Raw genomic sequence first — 15,588 nt, forward strand, 5'->3', positions numbered from 1 at the left:
CAATAACATTTTCAAACATTCAAAGTTCCCAGAGGATGAACCCTAATCATTTTTCAGATTTTACAGGACAGATAGGCTCGAAGGTTTATACTTTCATTCATAGTTTCCAAGTGACTCCTACTGACTTTGGTGATCACCTGACCTTTCCTTAACATACCCATGGGGTGTTTTAAGTTAGGTGTCTTGTTCCCTACAGGATATGTAGGGCTGTAGATTGTAGATAAATAGCCGACCCTCTCTTATGGCCAAATTTGTGCTCTCAGTATAAGAAATATCTATATCTGGTTACAAACATCAAACATCTCCATCACCTTAGTACCAAAAGAACAAATGTGTGCTCCAAAGACTGTTTTCTGAATGTTATATGTGAAACTCTACAGTGCTGCACGTCTTTGGGAAGCAGAAATCACAGTAGATCTGAAAAGTACAACTTCATACAGACACAGAAGAAAATGTGTTTTGCTCACTGATCACATATGAATTTGACAATATGGCAACTTCAGACTTTCCAGTACATTACCACCTCCCATCTCCTCCTGCATGAGGAATACATTGTATGTGGTGCATAACAGACAGACACTACTAGTGAATATATTGCAAGCACATGTTCTAGAAAAAACAAGAGGCTAGGCGTAAGGTAATTGATATGTTTTCCTTTCTTCCTGATTATTGAACATGCAATATGTTTGAAGTGATTTCTGATTCTGTGTATACGGTTACAGCACAAGAGTGAACAATGAAATTACTTCTAGGAAAAACACAACAAAACAAAGGAAGACCAAAGCTCAGTGCTGGAGGCTCATCTCTGCAGGCACTCTACACAGCAGTTCACCTGTTCATGTAAGGGATGGATGCACTGAATTCATATCTCACCATATAATCACATCTCCCCACACAAACAGGCCGCTGTGTTTTCCTCATAATTCCTAATCTAAATATTAGACCACACATACACGCACAAACTCCATCAGAGATAACCAAGTGTGTAGTAAGACGGCGTGACCTGGCCTCAGTTTATGAGCAGATGTTAATATTTGTCACATTACAATCAGCTCTTGCAGGATTTAATAATTCACAAAGCCACATGCATACACACACCCAAACACGCACACATACACACACACACACACACACACAACGAACTTGGTCCAGGTGGAGCGGTTGCTGCATCATCCAGGAAGACAGGCTAAATTACCTCACTGTTGGCATGGCGATGCCTCGTTGGAGAAAATGGCTGCTGTTCCTCCCCAGCTGGGCTCCTCGGAGCCTGCCAGGGATGATGGATCAGAGTGAATAAATGAATATGATAAAACTGCACACGACTAAAAGAAAATCAGGTAAGCTTGTTTATGGAAAACAAGAAGAAACGAGATAAGCAGATGAGGAAGAGATAGAGGCGATGCCATGGTGGATAAATGAAGCAAAGGCTAGATGGGCAGCTTTGTCAGGAGCACCTGTGCCTTTATTATGTCAAAGATTTTCCTGCTTCCATGTATTTTGTAAAATTAAAAATCGATATACTTAGACATTTCTTTAGCATTTTTGCAATCGGTCAAATACAATGAGGTTGAGTGCAACACAGTGCGACTTATAAATTTATTTTTACAACTATTATACTTGAGATTTTTGATTCTTCATGTTTATTGCACTACTTTGACTCACATAAGAATTCAATCCTGTTTGATTTGTTGGTTCCATTGTAACCACCGGGATTGGGATGAAGCTTTCATACATGCACCAACACCCTGAACATGTCTGCACTTTAGCCATGTGAACTACATGTGAAGACGCAAATGTCTGGTTATTCAGTTTAGAGATTACCCAGACTTTACTCTGCAAGACCCTTACACAAAATCCAAGTAATATCCGAGATAGCTTGTGTGTGAACATAGCAGGTAACAGTCTAATCACGGCGAGTAAGAAGGCGTCTTCCTTTCAGCTAGTTCTGTGATTAATCACAGAAAACATAACATGTTGAAAAACGAATGCTGAATAATCACATTACACACAGCACGTGTTGTAGTGGTCAGCACTGTCTTCTCACAGCAAGAACTTGTTGATCTGTGTCCTGTCACCTCAATACAAAGCATTTAGGATCGAACCCAGTGGTCCAAGCTAAAAGGTAAAAAAAAGTATTTAACATTAAAATATGTCAATTATTCATAGATTCAACCATCTGCCAAAATTCTGATTTGTTTTTTGTTTTGTTCTGCTTTTTTATACACTTTCATAGCAAAACTGACATATGAGATGCAAAATTTATTAAACATTGTTGAGATCCGTAAAATAAAGTGTTCAGTGATCATAAGGTTTATAACATCAAAGACATTCTGAACATAGAACATAAGCGATAAAGAGAATTTCAAAAGAAACAAGACTTTGTTGTCTCTTCTACAACCAAAATGCAACTCAAACTGCATTGCTGGACCACAGGTGGTAAAAGACTTCGGACAGGAACTTATACAAATTGTTCCCATTCAGCATCTTTTTACTCAATTCCTCTCCTTTCCTTTTTTTGGGGATTTAAAACTCCAGGGCTATAAGGGCAGTAAGAGTAGATCAAAGATAATTCATCATTTACTTTGAGCCCCGTTATAATACTGGTGGTGGTTCTGTTGTTGCTGCTATATGTTCACTGTGAGCAATCACGATTTGAAGTGTGTCACAACTGCACACACACTCCCGGTCAGTGAGCCATAGCCAGGCAGGTATCTTGTATATAAAGTTGGCTTCTTTGTGAAAATTTGATGTTCTTGATGGGAAAGTACTATGTGCACGATAGGTGCAACTACTCGTGCCTGTGTAAGTGGGTTCTTTGCCTTACTTTTACCTCTGACTCCAACACTCCTGAGTCCACCAGGGGAGCCATTTAGGAAGCAGACAGACAAAGCCAAACAAAGAATATACCTTTACTTCTACCTCATCAAAGCCTCCAGAGGAACCCTGTGTCTGTCTGTTTAATATACCTTCATATCTCTCTGCTTACCAGCTCACTGGCGATGATTTGCAAAAGCAACCATAGGAAGCTCTGTAATTTCATTTCTCTACCTGGTTGTTGAGGAGATTTTGTTTTCTAACCAAAACGCAAGCCTCGTCTTGGCTCAAAAAGGTAAAAAGCAGGCCTCTCTGTGTGTGTCCTGTTTCTCTTTTCCTCAAGAGAACTTTAGTTTGGCCCATGCTGGGTTCTTGTTCCACACTCCTAATTGGGCAGCAAGATCACTGATCAGTTGACACAACTTTACACTGTCTTTCTAATGAGATACGCACTCTGTAGTGGTCTGGGGCCAGCTAAGGGTAAAACGCTGTCCACAGAGCTTAGGTTGGTGTGGAGAACTGGCTACAAACATGAACATACACATGTAATGTACCAATGTAACATAAATGGACAGTTTGCCTCTTTAGAGTTAAGGTTTGAATTGCTGAACAAACAATGAAAAGTCCTCTCCAGCCCAAAGGAATGGGATGACATTTTAATTCGTTCAACTGAATTCAAGAAGATTGTCAATGGAAATTTTTTAAAATATCACAAAGATTTCAACCGTAATTACAAGGAGTTGTGTGAGTGAAAGTTAGTTTCCTGTGTTCTTACCTTGTGCACTCTTTATTCCTACTCGTGATGACACATTCAGTATTGTGTCTCACATTATACCAAATTCTCCTGTTTGATCTCATATTCATGCTAAAAACCTCAACCCCCCCCCCCCCCACCCCCACACCTTTGTGAGTCCCTTAACATATGCAAATGCGAAACAGTGGGAAATGTTGCGTTCAAATGGAGTTGGTAAACGCATTGCCCACTGGGACACATGAGAAACTACAGCTTTATTTGTACTGCCGAGAAGCAAAAATGGACAATTTCACTGAAAATATAGTCTGACAATGAGATTACAGGGGAAACAGAATTTTTCAACACACCTAAATATCTAAAATGCCACTAGAAATATACTTCTATTCTATCACTGCCAAAATATATTATACTATGCTATACTATACTATACTATACCATAATATACTACTATATATGTATTTGATTGATGGATGAACTAATCTGATGAACAACACACAGACATTTTTGCAATTCTTAGAGACTTTCTAAATTCAGTGTGATATAAGGAATATTAGGTCTCCCCTTCAGTAAAATGCCACATTGCAATTCGCCAGCTTCACTTGACTTCACTTGGTGTTACAATCCAGTGTTACAAAACACCAACACTGCATTATGTGCATCATAGTAGGGTATCTTCTATCTAATTGAATTATTGATCGGCTAACTTCTATCTACAGTATTTTAAATGTGGTAGAATAGATAAGTGTGCATGTTTTCAAGGCTGTGGGCTGAAAAGATTTAGTGCATCACGTTGTAACGAAGAAATTTCAACAATATTTTTAATCAGAATCCTGTGTGTGTGTGTGTGTGTGTGTGTGTGTGTGTGTGTGTGTGTGTGTGTGTGTGTGTGTGTGTGTGTGTGTGTGTGTGTGTGTGTTTCTAATTTCCATCACATGTTAAAGACTCCAGTGGCTGTCAGTAATAATCAAATTGTTATATTGTTATTGTAATTACAAGAATCAGGCTACTACAGAAGGCCAAACATTAAATGTGTATTACTGAGAAAATGCCAGGCATAAATAATGTCAAGAACTGGATAATTAGCACATTCCACATGGGAGGAAGGCAAACAGACCCTAAACTTTATGAACATGTCAGATAGTGGACAGTTAAAGGTGCTGAAATGAAGTGTGGTAAATTTACCCAATGAATAAGAAAAACACAGCATATAAAAACTGAACCATTAAATTGAAACTCTTCCATTCAAACTCGTTCGTTCGCAACGTTGTCTAAGTCTCACTCCTGTGTAAATTGTTCATTTAACACTGATTACCTGCTGTTCTAATCTAATCAAATGTCAAATAAATGATTTCAATCCCTCTTATAACCAGACAATTCACTCTGTAATATAGCTCATTATACTGCAAAGTTGTTTTGGATTATTATAAAGAAATCCTACAATCCATTGATCCTTACCTGCAGCATTTGTTCAGCTCAACTTGAGGCAGAACAGGGAGAAGTTTGGGACATTGGAGAGTATTCTATGAACCACTGTGACAATAGTCCAATCAGAGACAGCTTACTGAGAAATGTTTGTTTGTCCTTTTAAACATCAGATAAACACAGAGACTAACTAAACATGATCAACAAGTAGGATGGTTAATAAATAAATAATTGTGGTGGTTGTGGCTGTCTTAATAACAATTAAATTCAGTTAAATTCAAAACTCCCTTTAGAGGATGAAACCTCCACCAGAACCAGGTTCAAGGTGGGCGGTCATCTGCCTCGACCAGTTGGGTTGAGTGGAAATAGGAGAGAGAAAAGAACAGCAGACAACAAAAAACATGCAACACTGGGCAGGTTGGTAGGACCAGTAACTGGACTCTGGAGATATACAGCTCCAAAGGCGGAGGATACCTGCAGAGGAGAACAATGAGAAGAAAGCAAAAAGTTAGTGACATGCAATGGTAGCATTTGAATGGATAGATGAAAGGATAGGAGGGGAGATTAGAGAAGAGTTCAGTGTATCACTAGAGGTAACCCCAGTAGACTATATAGCAGCATAACTAAGAGATGGTCCAGAGTCACCTGAGCCATCTCTCACTGTAAGCTTTATGAAAGTTTTAAGTCTAGTCCTAAATGTGGAGTTGGTGTCTGCCTCCAGAGCATGAACTGGGAGCTGGAGCAGGAGAGTGGCTTGATAGTTAAACTCTAGAAACCACAAGTAGACCTGCACTCTAAGAACTGAGTGTTCTGTTGGGAAAATATGGAACTATGAACAGCAGGAGAACATGAGTACATTCAGCCATTTTTATGTAATTCTTTGTATGTATGCTTTTGTGATCTCATTCTTCACATCCTCCTCTTCAAGTTGTTCTATCACACATCAGGTGCATCCTGTTGGCTTAATTTCCTTTGACATGACCGTGTCTAGAACTTGACTGAAGAGCACTTTAAGCATATTGAATTGTTAAAAACTATTAAGAGCGAGTAACCTGTCAGGTTGCTCATAGGCGCTCCACCATAACATTTTGCAGCAATGCATAGATAGGCTACGTCAAGGATATACAACTATTTTTAATGTGTTTTGTTCCCAGACCTTAACAAGTGATGGAAGAATTTGGATCCACCAGGACAAGAATTGGCTGTCAATTCCAGTTTCAAGGACAGGTCCTCTGTTCCAGAGTCATCTGAGACCGTGGTGTTGGTTCACCTTTCAAAATCAAAATGTTCCGAAAAATACGATCAGGACAAAGCTCTGAGTGTTCTTGAATGATCCAACCAAAGCTCAGTCACATATCAAATAGAAGAAGAGGTAGAGGATAAAGTGCCCAAAACCAGGTATGTAAAGTGAAAGCTTTAACAAGGTGCTAAAAGAATTCTCTAATACTTTTATAAATGTATGTTATCACTTCGTCATTATGTCAAATGGTATTTTATACATTTCAAATTAAGCTACAATACAACACAAAGTGGGTAGAAGGTAAGAGTGTGAATGCTTTCTGAATAAGGCCGACAAAGTTTTTTTGTTTCTGTTTGTCGGGTTCATTCTTTCTTTTTTCTTTCTCCACTTTTCTTTCTTATCTCTATTTACTCCGACTGACTCACAGTTCACTTCATCTACTCCACTTTCCGACACAGAGGACAGTGTTGTGCACACCGCTACGGAAGCGCACTTATGTGTAATTTCCTCACACACTCTGACAAACGCAGAGCTGCGCCTGGCTATGTGGAAAACAGTGCACACCCACTGGTAGGTTACATATAGTCAGTCAGAGTGTCACTCACAACCATGCATTCATTCAACACACACACACACACACACTCAGATGAGTCATTTATATGGGCAGCCAAATGGACTACCGAGTGCTGCTTCACCTCCCATAAAGCTGCCATAAACACTCTCCACCTCTGACAGCTGACTGATTGGTGTTATAACAAGGTGGACGTGTGTGTGTGTGTGTGTGTGTGGATGCACTGAGGTGGACAAACAACTCACACTGCTGCTGCTGGTGGATATAAACAAATACAAATGTACCAATATGAAAAGTTTATAGTGCGATTAGCTTTGACAAAATGATGCCAGTGTGCAATATTATCGTCATGATTATTGATTTAAGATGGACATTTCAGCTATAGTGGGCCATACACTGTATATAATGACAGGTGGTGGTCATGAATATAGTGTATTCCTCTGAGCCTGTTGTGTTGCTGCCTCTCTTTTCCACTCCTAGTGTATATGTTGTATATAATGTACACAACCCCTCAGTGTCTTGCCTTTTCTTAGCACCCCCATTGTGAGGACAAAGCGTCTAATGAATTGGGAGTGTTTTTCCCATACACGGCTGATATTAGTCTGAGAACAGTGCTCTCTCCACCTTATCAAACTTACAAAGATAAATACAAGACTTGTCCTGCACTTGAGCTTGTAAAACAAACGTTCACCAGGGGGAAAGCGCCAGCATCAATTTGTAGCGCATGTGCGACACAGCAGTACATTAAACAGGCAAATATATTTGACTGACAAAAGGTGACACTGGCTCTGTTTATAGTGTTAGTGAGGTGGCGGATCCTTCTTTGAGACGCCTTTGTCTGCGTACGAGTCTGACCAACTCTCCAGTGTAGTCGTATCTGATCGCTTATGTTGCTCAAACAAAGCCAAATGTAAAAGTTATTATTAACATCACAATGAAATGTCACCAAAACTTCAACACCCAACACCACCTCAGGTCTTTAACACAAAGCCCTCTAACAGCTTAAGGGATCAGCAATGATCCCCCCACACTGGTATGGTATCTTAAATAGAAAAGCAAGGCAGCTGCGGTTACCCCACCTCTGATGGGCAGTGTAGAAGAGTCTGCTGTCTGCACAAAAAAGTTTTCAAGTAAAGGCGTGGACCGCCTCTATGTTTCAGTCTTTACAACTTGAGTTCTTGGTGTGGAAGTAGCACACAGGCTAATCTCAGTGTAGTACAGATGAAATGCTGCTCTGGTCCTTACTCCTCAAAAGCACCCAGTGCAGATTTGTGTCTTATAAAGTATCTTTGCTGTTATTTTTAACCTCCAACGGTTCTAACTAGCACCCTCTTAAAGTAATCAACCCATGAAAAAACCCAGAACAGAGCTGTCCACACTCTTTTGGCCCCACACCATACACGGGGCTCATCAAGTTAATGTTGCACTGTAATGTCACTGGTCATTGTTACAACCTTTTCACATCATAAAAGTATACGCATGCACACACACAACACACTCTCTTTTCATTCATCACCACAAATGGAGCAATGCTGCCTCTAGTTCATATTCTTTCTCCCTCGCTCCCTTTTTTAAAGTAGTCTTTCAGCTTCTCTCTCTCTGCCTCTCTCTCTCTCACACACACACACACTGGCAATGGCCCACAGCAGTTGCAGTGCTCCCCAGCGTGGACAGCTCCATCCATTGTGTGTGAATAATGTCCAAGGTCACTGTGTACTCAGAAGGTGATCATAAAAACCATACTGCTGCTCACCACAGGCCCGACCACTGAATTAGACAGATGCTGGGCGAGACGGGGAGAGAAGAAAAAGGAGGAAAGGAGGAGGTCAGCGTGGTGCATGTGCTGGGCGGCGAGAGAAGGTGGAGAAAAAGGGAGAGGGCAGACAAGCTGGAGAAGAGGTGGGAAGAAGCAGGGGAGACAGGGTGAGGTATAAAGTGATGCCAAACTGTCTATGTCTGATCAGTGAGATCACAGAGGGGGCAAACGACCTTCACACCCCCACCTCTTCACTAATTTCACTCTTGCTGGCTGCTGGCCATCTTGTGGGATCTTGCACGTGTTTTTCTGTCATAGGCCACATTTGGGGGCATAATCCAGACTTGGACCAATTGACCAGGGACTGCTTGTCAAACCAGAGACACGATCTGTGTCTCAAATTTGATTTCACTGCACTTTCACTCAGCACAATGTAAGACAGTTTCTCTCTTAATTGGGGTTAGAGTTAAGGTCAGACTAAGCCCTCTGGGAATGAACGAAAGTAAGTGCAATGTTTGCTAAACTGTGTGTGTGTGTGTGTGTGTGTGTGTGTGTGTGTGTGTGTGTGTGTGTGTGTGTGTGTGTGTGTGTGTGTGTGTGTGTGTGTGTGGACAGTAATGCAGACAAATTTGAAAAATAATGTTTTTTTACCAAACTGAGTTCCAGCCACATTTTCCTCTTAGCATCACCTTTCAGAAGATGTTCATTCAGATGAATGTATGAAAACTGATCTTTGTGTCGCGTCTCTGTCCTTTGGCAATGAAACACAGTTGTGCATTATCATTATTATTACAGCCATCTCCTGGTATGAATTGATGGAGATCTTGGGCAGATAGTGGCTGGTAGTGTCAATTTGTCTCAGGAGTTTAACCTCAGATTTTTCACCTCTCCACTTTTAGTACAAAATAGCATCAGGAGGAAAAGTAATCTGTTAAAATACATACCAGCACAGTGGCTTTTGGCTAGTTGAATCTAAAATTGCTATATTTGTTTCTAATGCCAGTTTTGTGTTTTTCACTGGGTGTGCCCCATCCTAGAAGGTTTTTATGACAGTGACGGTATTTGTCTGGATGTGCATATCTGTGTGTGTGTGTGTGTGTGTGCGTGTACATGTGGCCCTCAGTTCCCCATGCACCTACGTAATTAGTGTGTTCTTGGTAATGTAGTCTAATGGTTTCACAGGAACACTCTGAAATGCTGATGAACATCTGTTTGGCTGAAAACCCAGAACACACGCTCTGTCTGTGCTCCTACACCCAGCCCCCTCGCTCCCTCATTCCATGACAGAAACGCACACTTCGTGCAGTCAGCCACCAAATCAACAGCGTGCGTTTGAGGCTATATAAAGACTGTAAACGTTATGTACCTGAAAGAATGGGCCCAGCCAAAAAAGACACTTAAACACCAGTAATTACATAAATGTCTTTGCGTGACATTCTGCTTCACAGGGCGTTAATTAGCGTTTTAGACAGTCTGTGGCTCAAACACAAACACGCAAGACGAGACTCTTCCAGTTGTTTATCTCTGCAGTGAGGAAGAGAAGTGGAGTCTGCAGAGTTGCACGTTGTTTCTCAGCTTTTTAATACACACACAAACACACACACACACACATACAAACATACCAACCTGCTGAATTCATAACTGGTCAGTGACAACATGGAGCACCATTTAGATGAGAGTAAGCGGCTTGTCAGCGCCGCTGTGTTTTCCTCTGTGTGCATGTGTGTATTTCTCAGCATGTGTCTGTACTGTATTATATGTGTGTTCTTGTTAGGGTTGTAGAGTTTGCTGCCCCTACCAAGGTCACTGAATGTCTCAGTGCACCCTGGGAGAAGTAGCATGCCTGGGATTGTGTGTGTGTGTGTGTGTGTGTGTGTGTGTGTCTGTGTGTGTGTGTGTGTGTGCACCACGGCATCTGGCAGGGACCCAGCCTGCTATCAGTGTCACCCCCATCTCCTGGATACAGCTCTACTGACTAACGAAGAAGGGTAAGCAGAGAATCTGACCCTACCTCCCACTCTTGCCTCTCCTCCCTCTCTCTTTCCGTCCTGTCTCCATCACTCACTCTTCTCGTTCCTTCTGTCATTCAATCAAGTGTCAGGCCAGCGAAAAACAAGTGTGAAAATCTGTGTGGCGTTGGCTCTGCACGCCTGTGACTTGAGGCACAACTTCACAGGGAATAGCCATTCTTTTACTGTGACGCTGCAAGACTGACATTCATTTATTTTCCTCTTTTGCTCTCAGACCGCAGGGCGGACAGATGAAGGGACGGTGGGATGGAGTGATGAAGGCGAAGCGGAATGCCAAGAGAGGGAGCCGTGTGACGACAGCAGCTCAAACAAGCTGTCTAATTGGGCACAAGAGGCCTTACAAGTTTGGTGCCGGAACACTTCAAAAACACTTTTCTAATATAAACACAACGTGGAGAGGCACATAAAGGGGTGCGGATAATTACACACGATTGCAAACACACACACTTACGAATGCAAAGCAGAAAAAGAGATGATGGAGTTGTAAACTTGGATGTAATGACTTCTGTCGGAAACGCACAAGGCTACAGAGACACACACACACACACACACACTCAGAGCTGTTAACAAAGAGCAAAGACAGCAGAGAGATAGGGGGATCTGTGTCTTCCAGTGACACGTGCCATGTGTGAGATTCCTGGCATACACACACACACACACACACACACACACACACACACACACACACACACACACACACACACAGACACACACACAAAAGCTTAATATAATAGCGGTCCCTCAGATCTCAAAGCAGTTGCATTATTTAACAGCAGGACTAGGATAGCCTCCAGTGTGTGTATGTGTGTGCGAGACTCTTCTTTCCAGCTATAAATACACCTGCATCTGAGAATCCCCCGGTTCTCTCCCTGTTTTCCTCTGTCTCTTCTCTCCTTTCCCTTTCTGCCTCTCTCTCTCTCTCTCTCTCTCTCTCTCTCTCTCTCTCTCTCTCTCTCCATCTGCACTGGAAGTGCTGCACTCCACACTGATTCATCAACCATTTGAAATATTTCCTGACTTCTATCCAAACGGTGCCTGGCACGAAAGCAAAAAGTCAGTAATATAGGATCTTTCAGAGAGGGAAAAGCCTCGTGTCACCGCCTGCTGTTTTAATTCAAAACCTGTCATCAAGGTGAAACGTATGGTTTCCTCACACAAGGGGAGGTGCAATTTTTACCTGTTTCCTGTGAAATAGTTTTTTCTCAGCATCGCAAATGATCGAGTAGCTTTGAAAGGCAATGCTATAAATGTCGCTGACATGTTTCTGCAGGAGACTGCAAAATGAACTTAACACACATTGACACCTTTCCTAGTGAGTGACAATACTTACCATCTTAACAGCTTCTCATAGTACAGCGTTATACTATCATGAACATGACTAATGAGCTTACAAACCTTCTCAGCTCTGACTGAACACTTGTCTCCTCCCATTGCTCTTATACTGATGCAAATGTGTTTTCACACATCTTCAGGTCCCGGTACCATATTAATATTATCCCATACTGAATACTCACCTGAAACAATTATTAAGTCAGGTACAAGGACAATTAGATTTGCCAAAATTTGTTTATGTGCTTTTACAGAGTTGAGCTGGAGCCAGCAGCTCATTTATCAACAGCTGTGCTGGTCGACTTCAGGCTGTCACACCTCTGTGTCAGAGGAAAAGTTGAACCATTCACAAGTTCCCTGTGACTGGAGTGTCTTAAATTGTGGGGGAAAGCACCTGGAGGTTATTTGAAGGTTCCGCTCACAATAACTGGCAGCTTGTCGCTTTTATTGTTTGAGTCTGTGCGTCTGACTAAAGGGTAACAGTGCATTCATACATACGGATACAAAGTAGCTGCCACAGAGTTGCTTCCTCCTGTGAATCTGTTTTTCTGTGGGATGTGTTCAGCACATGAGTCGTATCCTCTGCCGCCATTGGACAGTCGAATTCTGACCTACAGTATACACAGGATGGATGATATGTGAAGTCTTATTATGTTCTTCCCATGGAGCATCTGCACACAAGCTATAACCAAAGGTTTATATATATATATATATATATATATATATATATATATATATATATATATATATATATATATATATTTATTTATTTGTATCTGTAAAACATATGTTGCCACACTGTATGCCACCAGCAGATCATAGCTCTTAGGCTTGGACCAGATTGGGTTTAATTAAAAATGTATAAAGTGGCAGGTTTACACTGAGCACATGTGACAGGTGTGAACGAGTCTGGAGATGCCTGTAACATCATCGAGCATGACTGGTTTGGCAGGAGGTCAGTGATGGTCAGAGGAGTCATATCCTTGGAGGACCGCACAGACCTCCATGTAAACAGTGACTCACAGAAGGCAGTGAGGACCTTTGTGGGGCACTGGGATGAAATCCTCTTACATTGGTGTGATGAGGCACTGGGCCACACCCAGCCTCATGCGCCCAGAGTGTGTGGGAAGTACCTGGATGAAGGCACCACAGACTGTTCAGGAACTCACTGATGCCCGGATCCAGGTCTGAGAGGATGTCCCCTAGGACAACATTTGTGCAGCTTGGATGAGTCTGTGATTTTAATTGTATTGTTATTGGGTAATTTCAATAATTTTCAGTTGTTCATCAAGATCCACTGTGTGATGTATTGTAAGTGTTTTTAACAGTGGTCTGGATGTTGTAGCTTCTTAAGAATGTCTACTTTAGATATTAGCACCACAGCAGCACAACTGCGATCTGTGAATGTGTTTGTCTTTGCTTTTGGCCTGGATTTACTGGTTTTATTTGTAAATAATAAAAAAGGCAGCACAAGAAAGTGTGACTTTGACACTCGGCCAACACTTTGACACAACTCTCATTTATTGAATAAACTTAGTTGGTGCTGTGAAATTATATAGTGCACTAGTAAACTAACATTTGTGTATTCTGAGCCTTTATTTTTCTCCTGCCTCTGTTCCTGGCTACACACAATTACCTGGTCACAACCAGCTGCTCTGCTCTCTGGTAACTACTCATGCAAGTAGTTTCTTCAGTCTGAGGAAAGTTAGTAAGACAGGGTTGTTTCACTTCTCACTGTACCTGAATGGGCTCATTAGGTGGACAAGGGGACAGGTGGGTGTGAGTAGATGAGTGATTAGGATCTAATAGTCCCAACTCTTACAGCCCTTTGTGTCTGTGATTTACACTCGTCCAGCACCTGCTTTAAGTTCTTAAAGATGTTTTACCCCTCTTCAGTCCTGACTGGCTGGAGTATCACACTTATGTCCACATGAATGGTTTCTCTCACGCCCCTCTCATACCACCTGTCTTCTGTAGTATGTAAAGTATGCACATCATTGCCCTCAAATGAGAGTTCTTGCTCTTCTGTTATGTTCTGGCCTTATTAGCATAGCTCTAGCCCAGGCAATGCCTGCCATGCTATTTATGTTTATGTATGTTATGCTTGTTTCCTGCCTGTCCGAGCTTTTCAGTTCAGGTTCAGTGTTGAGAAATGCTACTGCATAGGTGTAAAGTTGGATCTGTGGAGTACACTGTGTATAAAAAGTTACAAGTTTGACCTGCAGACAGCAAAAGATTCAAAGTCAGAACTCACAAGAACTCATTCTCTGGGACACAAAATGACAGTACGTTTTACTATTACTAGTGCAAATATTGAAATTGGACCTAGACAGTATCACTAATGAGGCTCATGTGTCCCTCAATATTAAATTTGGGTGTAAAAAAAACTTTTACTGCCTCTAAGAAATGGATTGCATTTGCAGTTCAATTCGTCTTCAGTTCAGTGGATCTTCATCACATGGGAAGCAATTAAAATATTTGGCAAGCAGTGTACTTTACGCTGACCAAAATGCATGAGACCAAGTGGAACTGTATCAACTTATCACTAGTTATCAACTTTTTCTCTGAAGCCAGCAACTTCAAGAAACTTCACTGACGATGACAGGGCAGCTGGGGAATGTGTTCAGCTCAAGAAATAGATGGCGACACTGGTCATCAAAATACAAGCATAGATTAGATGCTTTAGTTTTTACCTGATTAATGACACTTGTGTTATATTAATGCAACCCCAGTGGTCAAAACCTGTTATCATTGTCATGTTATGGGCATCCATAGATGAAGCCAGCTTGCCATTACTGTTCCTTTTTCTGCTGTCATTACCCACTACATCATGACATTCTGGCCTTATGCCTGTTTTCTGACCCTGTTTGGACCCTTGCTTGCCTTTTTGGATTTCCCCCACACGCCTATACCCTTTTGGACTTGGTTGCTAGATCTGACTGCTTACCTGTTGCTGGCTTTATTCATCATCCCAGCAAACTGTTCTTACTCAATCCACTGTGGCTGTCAGTGGTGTTTTTATGGACATGGTTGATGATTGAAATCTAACAGAAGTGGGATTTGTAAAGACAAAGAGAGTAGATCTGTATCTGCTCTATGTATTTGTTTTAATTAAGAATGAAAGGAGATTATTATTCTACATAGCTCAGTAACTGCCACCTGTTGGCTATTCTCACGAGGCTAAAGCCCCAGAGACGATATAGTGAGCAGCTCTTATTTTCTTTTCCTCAGGCTTGGACAACAGACAACATGAAAACAAGTTGCAACTTTCTGCTTTTTAGGACATTATTGCATCATTGGTTTTGATCGGGCCCTCGTCTGGATACAAGGCCTCTTTGCCATCACACCCATAAGTTCATGCTGGTTCTAAATAATGCTCCAGTTCAGATTCACTATTAACTGTATTTGTTAGATTTCATCACAATGATCAATACCCCTTTAAACTGTTAGGTTACCTCTTCTGCTCCATTTGTGAATAGCTGGTGGCAACACCGAAAACAGGTCTTTGATACTGAAGCCACCAAAATGGACAATGGATATTTGACTGGGTAGCATTTTAAGACTGTATTCATAAAATCCCAGAATCCATGACAAAGCATTAACTTTCACTTGAACAGACCAGAGCATTAGTGAATCATTGTGGATTCTCTCGCTGTCAAGTAAGTACATGAA

This window comes from Anabas testudineus, chromosome 1, assembly GCF_900324465.2.
Source record: "Anabas testudineus chromosome 1, fAnaTes1.2, whole genome shotgun sequence".
Classification (NCBI taxonomy): Eukaryota; Metazoa; Chordata; class Actinopteri; order Anabantiformes; family Anabantidae; genus Anabas; species Anabas testudineus.